Raw genomic sequence first — 12,249 nt, forward strand, 5'->3', positions numbered from 1 at the left:
TGTTGCTTTTGCTGCTGCTCGTGTCGCCAGTTGCCGCTTTGCTTTGGCTGCTTTGCATACAAGATTTGATTTGTCAGATTGCAGATTGCCATTGCGATAGGGAATGGACACGCGGGAGTTCCCCTGCGGGGTTGCGCCTGACTAAACGAATATGCTGAGTGGGTGGGCAACTGGGTGGTGGGGGTGGCAAGTGCTCAACTAATTGATGGATGGCGAGTGCAACTCGCCCTCCGACGCGCCACATTTGCAACGAGTGCATTCGCGGCAGCTGTCGGCTAAGTGATTCATCGAAAGCAACTCTGATTGATGGCACTTGACACTAGTCGCTAATCACTAAGGGCTATTCAGTAATCAGCTCGACGCGCTAATGAGTATTTCACTGAGATCCCTAAATCACTTACTTTGTGGGACATGCATAATCTAGTTCCAAGTTCCTACAGTTGTAGTATAAGTTGTGGTAAAGAATTTATTTTATGGCCCTTAATTTTTTTACTCTTTTAAACTTTACGTTTTAGGTATTTTTATCCTTTAAATTTACTTTATAAATTAATTATAAAATTCAGATTTTCACATTAAGAACTCGGCTAGGTATTAAAACCAATTCTGGCAGGTAATCAACAGGTAAATCATATAAATTGAATTTCTCACGGCATCTTCGTAATGAATAGTGTTTAATCACGAAACAGTTCTGGATAACGTGTTTAGTTCCAATTAATAATTCACTCATCAAGATTTCTTGGACGTGATTAACATGCTACAGCAAAAGCAACTGTAGTCTCAAGTAAGCAAAGTAGAATTGGTTTTTGGAGATGTGGCTCACAGCAAGGAGATCCGTAAAATGTATGGAAACTAGGTTTTAGACAGGGAATATACATATATACAATTACCAAATATAGCTATCAATGTTTGAAATATGAATTTTACATTCATAAAGATCTTCTAAGAGTAGGAAGTGCTCTTCCTTAAAACTTTTGAATGTTTTATGATGCGGCAAGAGTATTAGTCTTATATGTATGACAACTATATTTTGACGAGGGATAATATTTACAGTTCACTTATAACTAATAGTGCTTACAATGCATATCGAAGTTCCACGAAAAAGAAAACTCTAGGTCAGTAGACTAAAGGTATCAATATTTTTGTAACTTCGATACTTTTAGGCCACGGAACTCGAGTTTTAAATTAAAGTGAAACCACCTAATAGATAAAATAGATAGTATGATAGTATAAGCTAGACTCACTTGTGTCAAATCTAAACGAACGATGATGAACGAACGTTGTTCTTGATAATGGCAATGTCATTGGCAGTGTTGGGGGCGTTATGCTGTTGTTTCTCTTGTTATAGTGGATTTTCTGGTTGATTTCGTTGTTGTTGATCTTGAAGATTTTCTTTTGCGGGGCAGCCCCCGGCCGCCCTCTCACTTTTGAAGTTTCCCCACTCGATATTCCACGCCGCCTCTTTTTCCTTTGTCGGTAAACACTGAGCACTGCACTTTCTCAATTTGGTTATTCGGTTTTTGTTGTTGGTATTCGGTTTTTGGTTTTTACTTTTATGAAACTAGTTTTGAGTATTTACAGTAATGTGCATGTCTTAATCGCTTGGTATTGTATTTCTGCTTTTTACTGATGATGTAGGGGACAACGATAACCGAGCACTGTGGCACGATTGATTTACTGATTGGGTGACTGACTGACTGACTGACTGATTGATTGACTGACTGACTGATAGAACCTACGTGTGACGTAACGAATCAAATGGGCAACCACTCCAATCGGGTCTCGTGATCGCAATCCTTGCGCCCAGGGTTGTTCCTGACTTGTCCAGGGTTGCCAGCTCTTTCTCTGGCCATTTGCCACCGGGACCAATCCATGGCCTTCTTCCTGGGTCCTTCAGCGCCTTTACCTCCTTCTCAGCCCCCCGGAATCCGGAAACCGAATCCGAATCCGCTCACTCACCGCCGCTTGCACATTTGTCGCCCTCTCACTCGCTCTGTCTGCCGTCTCACTTGCTCCTGTAGGCGTGCGTGGGCGTGGGGCAGTTGGAGCCGCGCCCCCAAAAAAAAAAAGAAAATACTTTCAGCTGTCCTCATAGACACTCGACGATCTGAAAATATAAAGAAAAAAGAATGCATTTTAGCAGAGATTTAGCTATGAAAATGACAAATTTCATTAAATCATTTATATATTTATGTTGCCTTTGTTCCGCAAGAGATGTCCTTGAATATTTAAATCTTAACCAAAAACCAAAGTTCTCTGCAAAACTTTATCGTCAATTTGTTAAAAATCAATTTAAGTTTTTTTTCTGAAATTTTGAAGCTTTCTTTTATTCTATGACATGGATTGATAATTCGGTAAATCTCTTTAGCGCTTTTACGATGCCACAAATAATCGATAGATATGAAAATTTCTAATCGCACTCTGGTTTTCGGTAACTTTTTCGTGACCTATCTAAAATCAGCGCCGTTGAAGAGGCAAAAAACCCTGCCAAATTACTACAGATGCCGTCCACGTTTAGGTCATTGGGTGGACTTTTGCCCTACCCCCGATCGCCACCGGCCCGGATTTTCCGTCATTTTCCAGTCAAGTTGTGGGTGTGGACCGCAGAATGTTTTAAGCCACTCAAATGCAGCTCCATTCTTTTTGCCCGCTTTTCCTGCGGGTCGAATAAAAGTGGTCGAGAGAGGGAAATTTTGTGCCCAACAGCAAAAATAATGAAAGTATTTGCTTTGCTAAGCACAAAAATATGTCAAAGTAAATTTCTCTTCATTTTTTCCCTCTGTCCGACCTGCTGGGTATCTGGGTATCTTCACCATCCTCCCTCTCCCCACCACCCTCTTTGCATACTCGTTTGTGTGCGTGTGTGTGTGTGGAACATGGTCGGGAATGTGGAAGGGGCAGGCGTTCACTTAGGTCGCGTTGGCTGCGTTGAAATGCGTCGCACGTAGCCATGTAGCAGATTTTCTTTTTAATATTTATACGCCCCCTTCGCAGCGAAAACTGCAGCATTTAGATACTGGCACTGCCAGTTACTTCTGACATTACTGTTCCCGCCACTGGCACAGCTTACGGGTGAGCACCATTGCGGGCTGGCTTTTTCGGGATACCCTGGCAGGATACCAAAGTCGCAGGATAAGGTTCACGGCTTGTATCACAGCATAAGCTTGGAAAGGGTGGGAAAAAACTGTCCAATTATGATAGGAATCGTTAAAATTACTAATTATTCAGGACACAGAAGTTTAGTTTCGAAACACAACAACAAGAAGCCATAAAGCTGTCTAAAACTGTGCTGCAAGTATGGCCTTCTGAGTCCGACGGATCTGTTCTTACTGCATATTATTCAATATACTTATTCAAATTATTCAACACTGGCAACATTTTTTTGCTCCTCACAAATGTATTGTATGCTGCGAACAGGTCTTCCGGGAACATCTTCAATGCATTCTTATAGATCTTTTCTTTTAGCATTCCAGGGTATTTTCCTCTTCGCATAGCACATTTTTCCCATTTTTTTTTCACGTGCTCCTTTTTTCGCTTGCCTCGTTTCTGCGTAATGCGAACTCGTTGCGGCAGTTAAAGTTGCAGCGGAGCTGGCTGAGGCAATTGTAATTAACTTTTAGATGGCTTTTCTGAGTTTTCCCCCGGCTAGTTCAGGGGGTCGGGAAATGGGAGAACTAGTGGCGCTTGCTTCTTGCAAATGAAATGCGTATTCTTGGCCTCAAGGAAACTGGCTGCGTGGCTTTTCCCCGCCTTTCCTGCTTTCCTTTGCAATTGTAATGAGATTCAAGCAACACGCACAGAAATGAAAATGCGAGACTGAAAGGCCAGTGCCATTCTGAGCCACTCCAAATGGGATTTTGCTGACATTCAGGCAATTTTATTAGATCATCTCGGAATATGTCCGGGTGCAAATTATTAAAGATTGTGTGGAAAATAAGTTTTTCATGTTTCCCAAAAACTTTATCCGCTGACAGTCCGAATAGAGCTAAACTCCGGGTCGGACGGTCTCCCTTCGAGAAATTTATGCTAAATTGCTTCTGACACTTGCTGTTTAAATCCAAGAAAGTAAAATACTAGTATAAAACACACTCATCCTCATACTTTTTTTACGATGACCGTCTTGAAGAAATTCACAAAATTTATAGGAAAAATAAGATATAAAGTTTTATTCATTAAAAATATAACTTGCTTTCATTTTTTGCATCTTTGGATTGTACAATTTTCCAACATATATGTTTATTTTGATTTTCATTATTTTTATATGTTATTCATTTAGTACACTATTAACCAATATGTCTATTAATGGCTTACTTTTGCATTGAATCGCATAAATAGCAAAATAAAGAGTTTAAGGACTTTAGTTTAATAAACCAAATAAAACCAAATTCATTCACTTGTGATTTGTTCGTTCGGGGATCATTCAGAAATGAAAATTGCATCCGAATTGTATTTAAAAGCCCGTAAAACGTGAGTGTCACTTTGGCGCTCTGAGCGTTCTTTGGAGCCCGATTACCGCGGCTCCCCCGAGTCCTTGGCCAATTTAACCCCATCAGGAAGCGCTTTGTCTTGGCGTCAATGGCCCGGGAGTGCGTGCTCGGGGGCAATGAATTGCTATGATTTATGTCTCCGATCGAGTCGGAATTTACATTTGCCGGCTTAAAAATTTATTCTTAAAATGCCCCGCGGCAGCTGTCAGGGAAAAATTTAGAAAAAGGAAAACGGGGGCTAAAAAACAGCAGAGTTTTGGACCGGGAAAACTGAAATCGATGCGGAAAAAGACCCACATCATGCGGCTGCTGTTCCCCTACGGTCTGCAATATGATATATCACGATTACTGCTGACTATTGCTTATTTTGAAATCCGTTCTCCCCAGCTTTCTCCCCTTTTCCCGCTTTATCGCTTTACCGCTTTTCCCGTTTGCCCGCCCGCACTTTTCACAACCCAAATGTACATTCTTGTTGCGGCTTGACAAGTAAACAAGCGAATCCATCAATCAACCGCACGTAGAAGGCACACAAAAGTGACAATGTGGGTGGCCCCGTTCCTTGGGGGTCCTCGACCAGGATTCCGATCCCCGAACGAAGCCCCAACAAAAAAAAAAAAGGGGAATTCGATATGCACGAGTCGTGCGAAATGAAATTTCAGACATCACAAAACGACCACGGGACTGGAACTGGAATGGGCTGTAAAGGAAATAACTCGAATCCTTTCGCCACGACACACATATGCACACACTTCTGAGTGAATAAAAATCAAACGAAGTGTGTTGCAAGTAGGTTTCTTTAATGCGCGATAAACGTAAAATGGAACCAGGAAATAAATATTACGATTGGAGCTAGTATTTAAATATATGAACGCGTTCTGAATAACCTAACCTGTTAATCGCATGACTCATTTGCTCGTACTTCACACAACCGCCAACAACTGTCTAAACTTAAAAACTTTACCTATCAAATGCTACTTTAGAGCGGAATAGTAAAGTTGTAAGTTGTCCTAATTTCTACAGTATAAAGTGCGCGTCACTTGGTTAGCCATAGAATTAACCGCGATTTATCAGAATTATTGGGTTTTTACCATCCAGAGCGGGAGATACGGGGCTCCTCTAAGCGGCGTCATCAATATTAAGTTACCAGCAAACAAAAAAAAAAAAAAAAAAAAAAAAACACGATTTCCGCCACTTTTGACTGATAGACTCACAGTGCTTTGTTCAACTTTATTATTCTTGGCAAACTGCTTCCACTTTCACTACATCTTCTGGGCACTTTCATTGTGTGTTTGGGCCTTTTTCCGGTGGCAGTGGCAAACTTTTTGTGGCTCGTAAATTTTATGAAATAAAATGGCAATAAAACATGGCGAAAAACATGTGTATGTGGGTGCGTGTTTCTGTTTCTGTATATTCTGCAATTATTTGATTACTTTTGCTCTCGGAATTTATTAGCCAAGCAAACATGGAAATTCACACACACACCCGAGAGAAACTTTCGCTTCAGCACGTTTCGAGGGGGAAAAAGCGAGTGCAAATATTGAATTAATCAAATTTCATTTTCTCCTGTGTAATTACTAATAATATTATATCCGTGGGGCAGGGCATATTTGCCCATGTCGACGGGGTCTTCGAGAGTTCACTGAAAAGTTTAAGCTGAGGTGTAGCACTCAGATCTAACAGCACAGCTCTGAAAATCCCGATAATCCGGCCGAAACTAGCCTAAGTCCTTGAACACACACATACCACATACACGCCGAAGAGCTAAAAAGGAGCTAAAAGAGCCTGTGTCAACAGGCATCCCGAAAAGAGGACAAAAATTTGTCACATCGACTTAAGCTACTTACGGGTATAAATGCATGCAAATTCCCCAAAAGGACATCCGAGTGACGCGTTGATAATGCGATTTCAATGAGCATATGCGTTTATCACATTAAAAGACAATTTGGCATATTAAAAAAGGAGGAAACGAGGCCAGAAATTGCGGATCAAAAGCATTCAGCTGGGGACACAATCCTTTTGCCAGGGATTGGGACAGGCGAAAAGCCGGCAAGGACTCCTTGGCTCCAGGACCGCGAATCGAATCAATAAAATTCAAATTAGTTTTGGGCAATCAGACGAGCCTACTGCCAATCGCACTCCCATACTGGTCCAATCATTTAGCCATTGCCATGGCAAAAGGGATGCGCCCTTCTGGCCAAAAGTGTTTGCGGCCACTTGAAACAAAAGAAAATCATCTTCTGGCGCCGGCAAAGGGGCGGATAAGTCCCGGGAATGGGGGAAGCCCGAATCGGGCGAGTTGTTATCCAGACAAATCAAATCAGAATCAAGTAATTTGCCATGATTCCTCGGCGCTGTGACCGCAAGCTCAATTAAATTACCGAAAATCCGGAAATGTCAGCTTAGTTGGAAAACGGATCGAATGGACTAGGCGATGCCCTATTAGCACACTGTAGTCACAAAAAAACTATTTTGTTTTTATGTTTACGTAACGTTTCTTAAATTGCTCAAATTTTATTGACTGCAACGAAATTTGTAATTCGATGGAAAATCTTAACTACTAAAAAAAAAACAGTATTGTATATAAAATAGTAAAACGTAAAGATCCTATAGTTGAAGTTTATGTAAATTCGATCGATGCGAGTGTTGTTAACAACTTTATTCCCAGCTTATAGCCCAGCCAATTGAACCGAAATAAGCCAAGGAAAATTCAGTGTCCTGGCGTGGAAAAGAGTGCCCCGAAAATGGGTGATATGGATTTTCGGCACTATCCTTAGTGGTTCGCCCCCGACTTCCCCATGAGTCCTTGGCTCCTTGACGCTTCGCTGGGTTTTCGGCGATTTGCATCCCTCGTTTGGGAAACTTGGCCAACTCAAATTTGCCCAGCCCCATTCTTATCCCCGCTCCCCAGGATTTGGGCAATCCCTTAGCTAGTTTGTGGGTCATGGTGGCTGCGGCCAAGGCGTTAAGTGTCCTGGATTTATTATTGGATTTGTCCGCTGGCAGGATGTGTGTAATGTCTTCCTGTTGTGTAGCAAATCTCGGCAAATATGCGTGGCAACTTTAGTTAGATTTTCCCAGACCCAAAACACAGCATCCAGAACGTAGCACCCAGAGCACCCCACAACCAAATCCAATCCAATCCCTCTGCTAATGTGGTTTGTTAGTTCTTCCTGGGTGCCATTAAAAGGCTTTGTTATGGGATTTGTATACGTGTTGAAATTTAGAAAGTTTTGCCATCACTTTTTCCTCCCAGCCGTCTAAGAATCAATTTAGGTGAAAATTTCAGGCCAAAATACAGCTTTAATACAGCAATAAAGTGTTCTTGTGTGCGGGTGTGTGCTGTATCCTGGCAAAACCGATTATGAGCATCTTAAGAGCAACAAATTTGCTCCGCTTTATGGCCCAGGAACTTGGGGAGAAGTCCAGGGATCAAGGAAAGGACCTGCACTTCAAGTGTTGCTCAATATTTAATGGCTCCCAGGAAAAACAAATAAGTGGCACAGAACAGAAGTTGTTTGCAGCTGAGTTTTTACCCCAGACTTGAAATCTAATTTGAGACAAAAGAAAAATAAACAACGGCAAGTCGAAGAAGTTGGTCATGTGGTTTAACAAACAGATTTATTAAAAGAAAAAGGGGTTTTCTATTAAAAACTATTAAGCTACTTTTTATCGCCTATCAAATGACAATTTTACATCTTTATGGTTCTTTTTGCATAAGCCTTGGCTCAGCCTTCGACTTTCGACTTTACACTTCCTTTTGGCGGTAAAGGACAGATTGTAAATTTGCGAAAAGAACAGATTTGTTTCCCCAAATTTTTGTGGCTTTTTTTTTACCGAAAGTGAAGGCAATTCATGGAAAAAATGCTTTTTCGCCGAGGGGGGCTTTCCTAGGTATTCTTGCTGGCCAAGGCGAACTATAGCTCCCCGTTTTTCCCACTTAATCCCTTTTCTGGGCTTACTTTTCCGCTGTCTGTTTTTGGCTTTTCCCCGTCCCTGTTTCTGTTTGGTTTTTCTTTTTTGTCATCGGTTTATTTTTATAGTTATTACACCCTGCCTGTGGCGTGGGTTGTCTTTATTGTGTCACGCAGTCGCTTCAACTCTTTGCCTTGGGATGTGGAAAATAGGTGGGAAAGCGTGGGGAAGTGGGGAAGGAGGAATGAGGGAATGGGGGTGGAAAAGCGGGTGGGAAATGGGTGTTTCTCTCAAGCACCTTATTGTTCTCATCGCCCATCATCCATCGTCGTCGATTTCTTCAGTTTTCCTCGCTTTTCCCAGCTTTTCTTACTTTTTTCCTTACTTTTTTTTGCCGCTTTGCGGTTTATTTCTCTGTTTGCTGCTGTTGTTGTTGTTTCTGCAGCTTTTATGTGGTCTCAGTTTTAAAAGGATTAAGCTGTCGTTAGGTTTTTGTTCGCCTTTCGTCCTTTTCCCCGCATTCACCGCCCTCCTTTGAGTATGTCTCGACTTTAAGCATCGATTATCCATAAAAAGCTGCAGGCACCGCAAATGGAAATGGAAAAGGCGAGGGAAAAGGGCGGCCATTGGAACTGAGAGAGACGGATTGAAACTGGTCATCTCCCGTTGCATCTCGGCTTAAATCTCTTATTGATTCAATATGCAAAACAGATTGAATCCAAAGGATATCGTCGGTACCCTCTTGCTGCACTTATAAAAGCCTTTTTCACAAGCGATTTTCGTTAAATCAAATTGCAATCAAAACGTGGAAAGGCTTGAAGGTGGAAATTCTTTAGGAATATTTGAATTCCTACAAGTAACGCACTTGAGATTAAGTACCTGAATGACAAACAGGTTAATCCAATTTTAATTTTCACTTCTTCACTTTTTAATTAAGTATCAAATGCCTTATTATTGAGTTTTTAATATGTACATATATGTATTATAGAAATAAAGGAAAGCTGAATTCGTAAGCATAAGTACATTTAGGCATTTATAATCTTAAATGTTCTAAACCATATTTGGTTCCGAACCATAATTGTATTCAAATCTCTTTTATTATTAAATAGTCATAACGAAAATTAGAGAATTGAAAGAAATTTACTTTTCATTATTTCTCACAGCCCCGAAAAGTAAGCAACAGATATGGTTTGTTCACACATGAACACGAATATATTTAAAGACTTACAATTTTGGGCTCCGTTCATATCTTATGTAAATGAATCGAGAGCGATAAATTATATTTAGGATTTTGTTATCTAAGGCGACATGGGTGCATTGCTCAAAAACATGTAATTTAAGTGCACACTACATGAGTCAGTCACTTGAGATCGTTCCCCGCCTCCTAAAATAGTCCCTTAGTGGGAGACCACAGATAAGGTCCTCGCCGCTCAAGATAGGCAGATGTGCCCGAGCGTGGGACCTCGATAAGGCGGGGACTATTTACGTAGGCCTCTGCGTAGGCCATTTACTTTAAGATGCGATTCTCATGTCACCTATTTAAACCGAAGATATTTCCAAATAAAATCAGTTTCTTACAAAAACTCAACGAGTAAAGTCTTCTTATTTGGGATTTTACATTTGGTCAATCGAGCCTTTAATCGACTCTGCAGTTTCCCCCTACCAAAGGTAAGGAACTCAGAGAAAGGCCAGCTCCTTTAAGCATCTTACAGCTAAAGGTAGCAAAAATAAGTGACTCTTGTTTCCCCCTACCAAAGGTAAGGAACAGAGTATAAATATAAAAAGCAAAAAGATACAAAAGAATCTTTTATGTTTTAAAACAAGCACCTTATAGTCTATAGCTAAAGGTTGCTTTGTGTACCATTATAAATTGTGGTAAGGCGTGCTTGAGGCCATACATCAGCAATTGTGAAATTAAAAAGTGCATAACGTGCCTTATAAATGCTGTAATAGCATTAAATCAGCTCAAAAAGAGAGTGCAGTGTATATGCCAAAAGAGCATTAATTAAATAAAAAGTGCCTGAAAACAGTGCCTTATAAATGCTCTAATAGCATTAAATCAGCTCATAAAGAGAGTGCAGTGTATATGCCAAAAGAGCATAAATGCCGAAATAAATGGCTAAAAAACAAAAAATCTGACTGGACTACAAAAATAATAAAACGTGCCAAAAAAAAAAAAAATCATCTTTAAACATCGACGGAGCCTTAAAGAAGAGAAGGAAGTCAAATTCAAAGGAGCCTCTACCAGCAGCAGAAGCAGCAACAACAGCAGCAGCAGAAGCAGCAACAGCAGTAGCAACAGCAGCAACAACAGCAGCAACAGCAGCAGCAACAACAACGACATCAGCTAAGTCAAAACAAGAATTTTCTGTTTATCCAAACACACATATATATATAAATACATATAAAATACATATACACGTACTATATATATTAAGAAATTACAAAAAATTTTCAAAATGATGTCAGAAAAGACTATTCAATTCCTTAAGAAGCAGTCCGAAATTATTTTGGAAATTAGAAAGTTGGAAGTAAAACCAACATTAACAGATGTAGAAATTCTAAAATTAAATGAGCTTCAAAAATGTTTCATTGCTAATCATAGCAATTTGTTAAAGATCGGCGTTGTCGATCATGAATATTTTAACGCGAAGCAGTATGATTTAATAATGATGGTGTTAGAAAAAATTAAAAATAAAAATGAAAAAATTAAGGGCGAGTCGGTAGAAAACACTTTCCCTAAATCAAACACTGTCCCTAAATCAAACCCTCCCCCTACATTAAACCTTGAAATGCGTGGTCACCCTGAAAAAGAGGGTATAGCACAAAACAACGCTTTAAAAGTAGAGCAGGCATTTCGTAATAATGTTGGCCAATTTCGAGTATATCTAGAAGATACGTCTAAACTAATAGACAGTAGTCCAGATTTCCTTAAAATAAGGAAAAATAAAATTGAATTTTTATGGCATAAAATAGATAACCTGATTGAACAGGTGAATAGTCATTTTGAGAGTTCGCTATTCGAAGAAGAAATTAGCGAACTTGAATTTGACAAACAAAATATTCTTACAGCCATTAATAGTCGACTCAGTGGCACAATAAATAAAGCTGAAATGTCGACGGTTGTTAAGGCGGAGGAGTTACCAACCCTGCCTAAAATACAGATTCCCACTTTCTTTGGTGATTCCAAAGAATGGGATCTTTTTAATGAACTCTTTACAGAGCTCATACATGTGAGAGAGGATCTCAGTCCTTCTCTCAAATTTAATTATCTAAAGTCAGCATTAAAAGGAGAAGCCAGAAATGTGGTTACTCATTTACTGCTCGGCTCTGGAGAAAATTATGAAGCCACTTGGGAGTTTTTGACCAAGCGATATGAGAATAAAAGAAACATATTCTCAGATCATATGAATAGGCTTATGGATATGCCAAATTTAAATTTAGAATCCAATAAGCAAATAAAGACATTTATTGACACGATTAACGAGTCAATTTATATTATAAAATTAAAGGCACAATTACCAGAAGATGTGGATGCAATTTTCGCTCACATAATTCTTCGGAAATTCAATAAAGAATCACTCAATTTATATGAAAGCCATGTTAAAAAGACAAAAGAAATACAGGCACTTTCTGATGTCATGGACTTTTTAGAGCAAAGGCTCAATTCTATATCATCATTCTCACAGGAAGTAAAACCTGTAAAGAAAATGATTAATAATAACAAGAATAAAAATTATAGTGACAATTGTGCATATTGCAAACTACCAGGGCATTATTTAATTCAATGCCATAAATTTAAAATAATGAATCCAGCAGAACGGTCTGACTGGGTAAGAAAAAATGGGATTTG

The 12,249-nt window shown here is 39.7% G+C and overlaps 1 protein-coding gene across 3 annotated transcripts in view, besides 1 other annotated feature; it reads right to left on the minus strand.

The window, feature by feature from the left end:
• shakB (shaking B) overlaps positions 1-12,249 on the minus strand; it is a 165,980-nt gene that overhangs the window by 66,123 nt on the left and 87,608 nt on the right. For all 3 annotated transcript variants that reach the window (NM_001258859.2, NM_001298574.1, NM_001258858.2), the window contains one exon: positions 1,242-2,104. The gene's annotated coding sequence lies outside the window, so the exon portion shown is untranslated. The remainder of the gene's footprint in view (positions 1-1,241; positions 2,105-12,249) is intronic.
• Positions 9,588-12,249: part of a mobile genetic element that runs on past the window's edge.

The sequence above is a fragment of the Drosophila melanogaster genome, chromosome X, assembly GCF_000001215.4.
Source record: "Drosophila melanogaster chromosome X".
NCBI classification, from domain to species: domain Eukaryota; kingdom Metazoa; phylum Arthropoda; class Insecta; order Diptera; family Drosophilidae; genus Drosophila; species Drosophila melanogaster.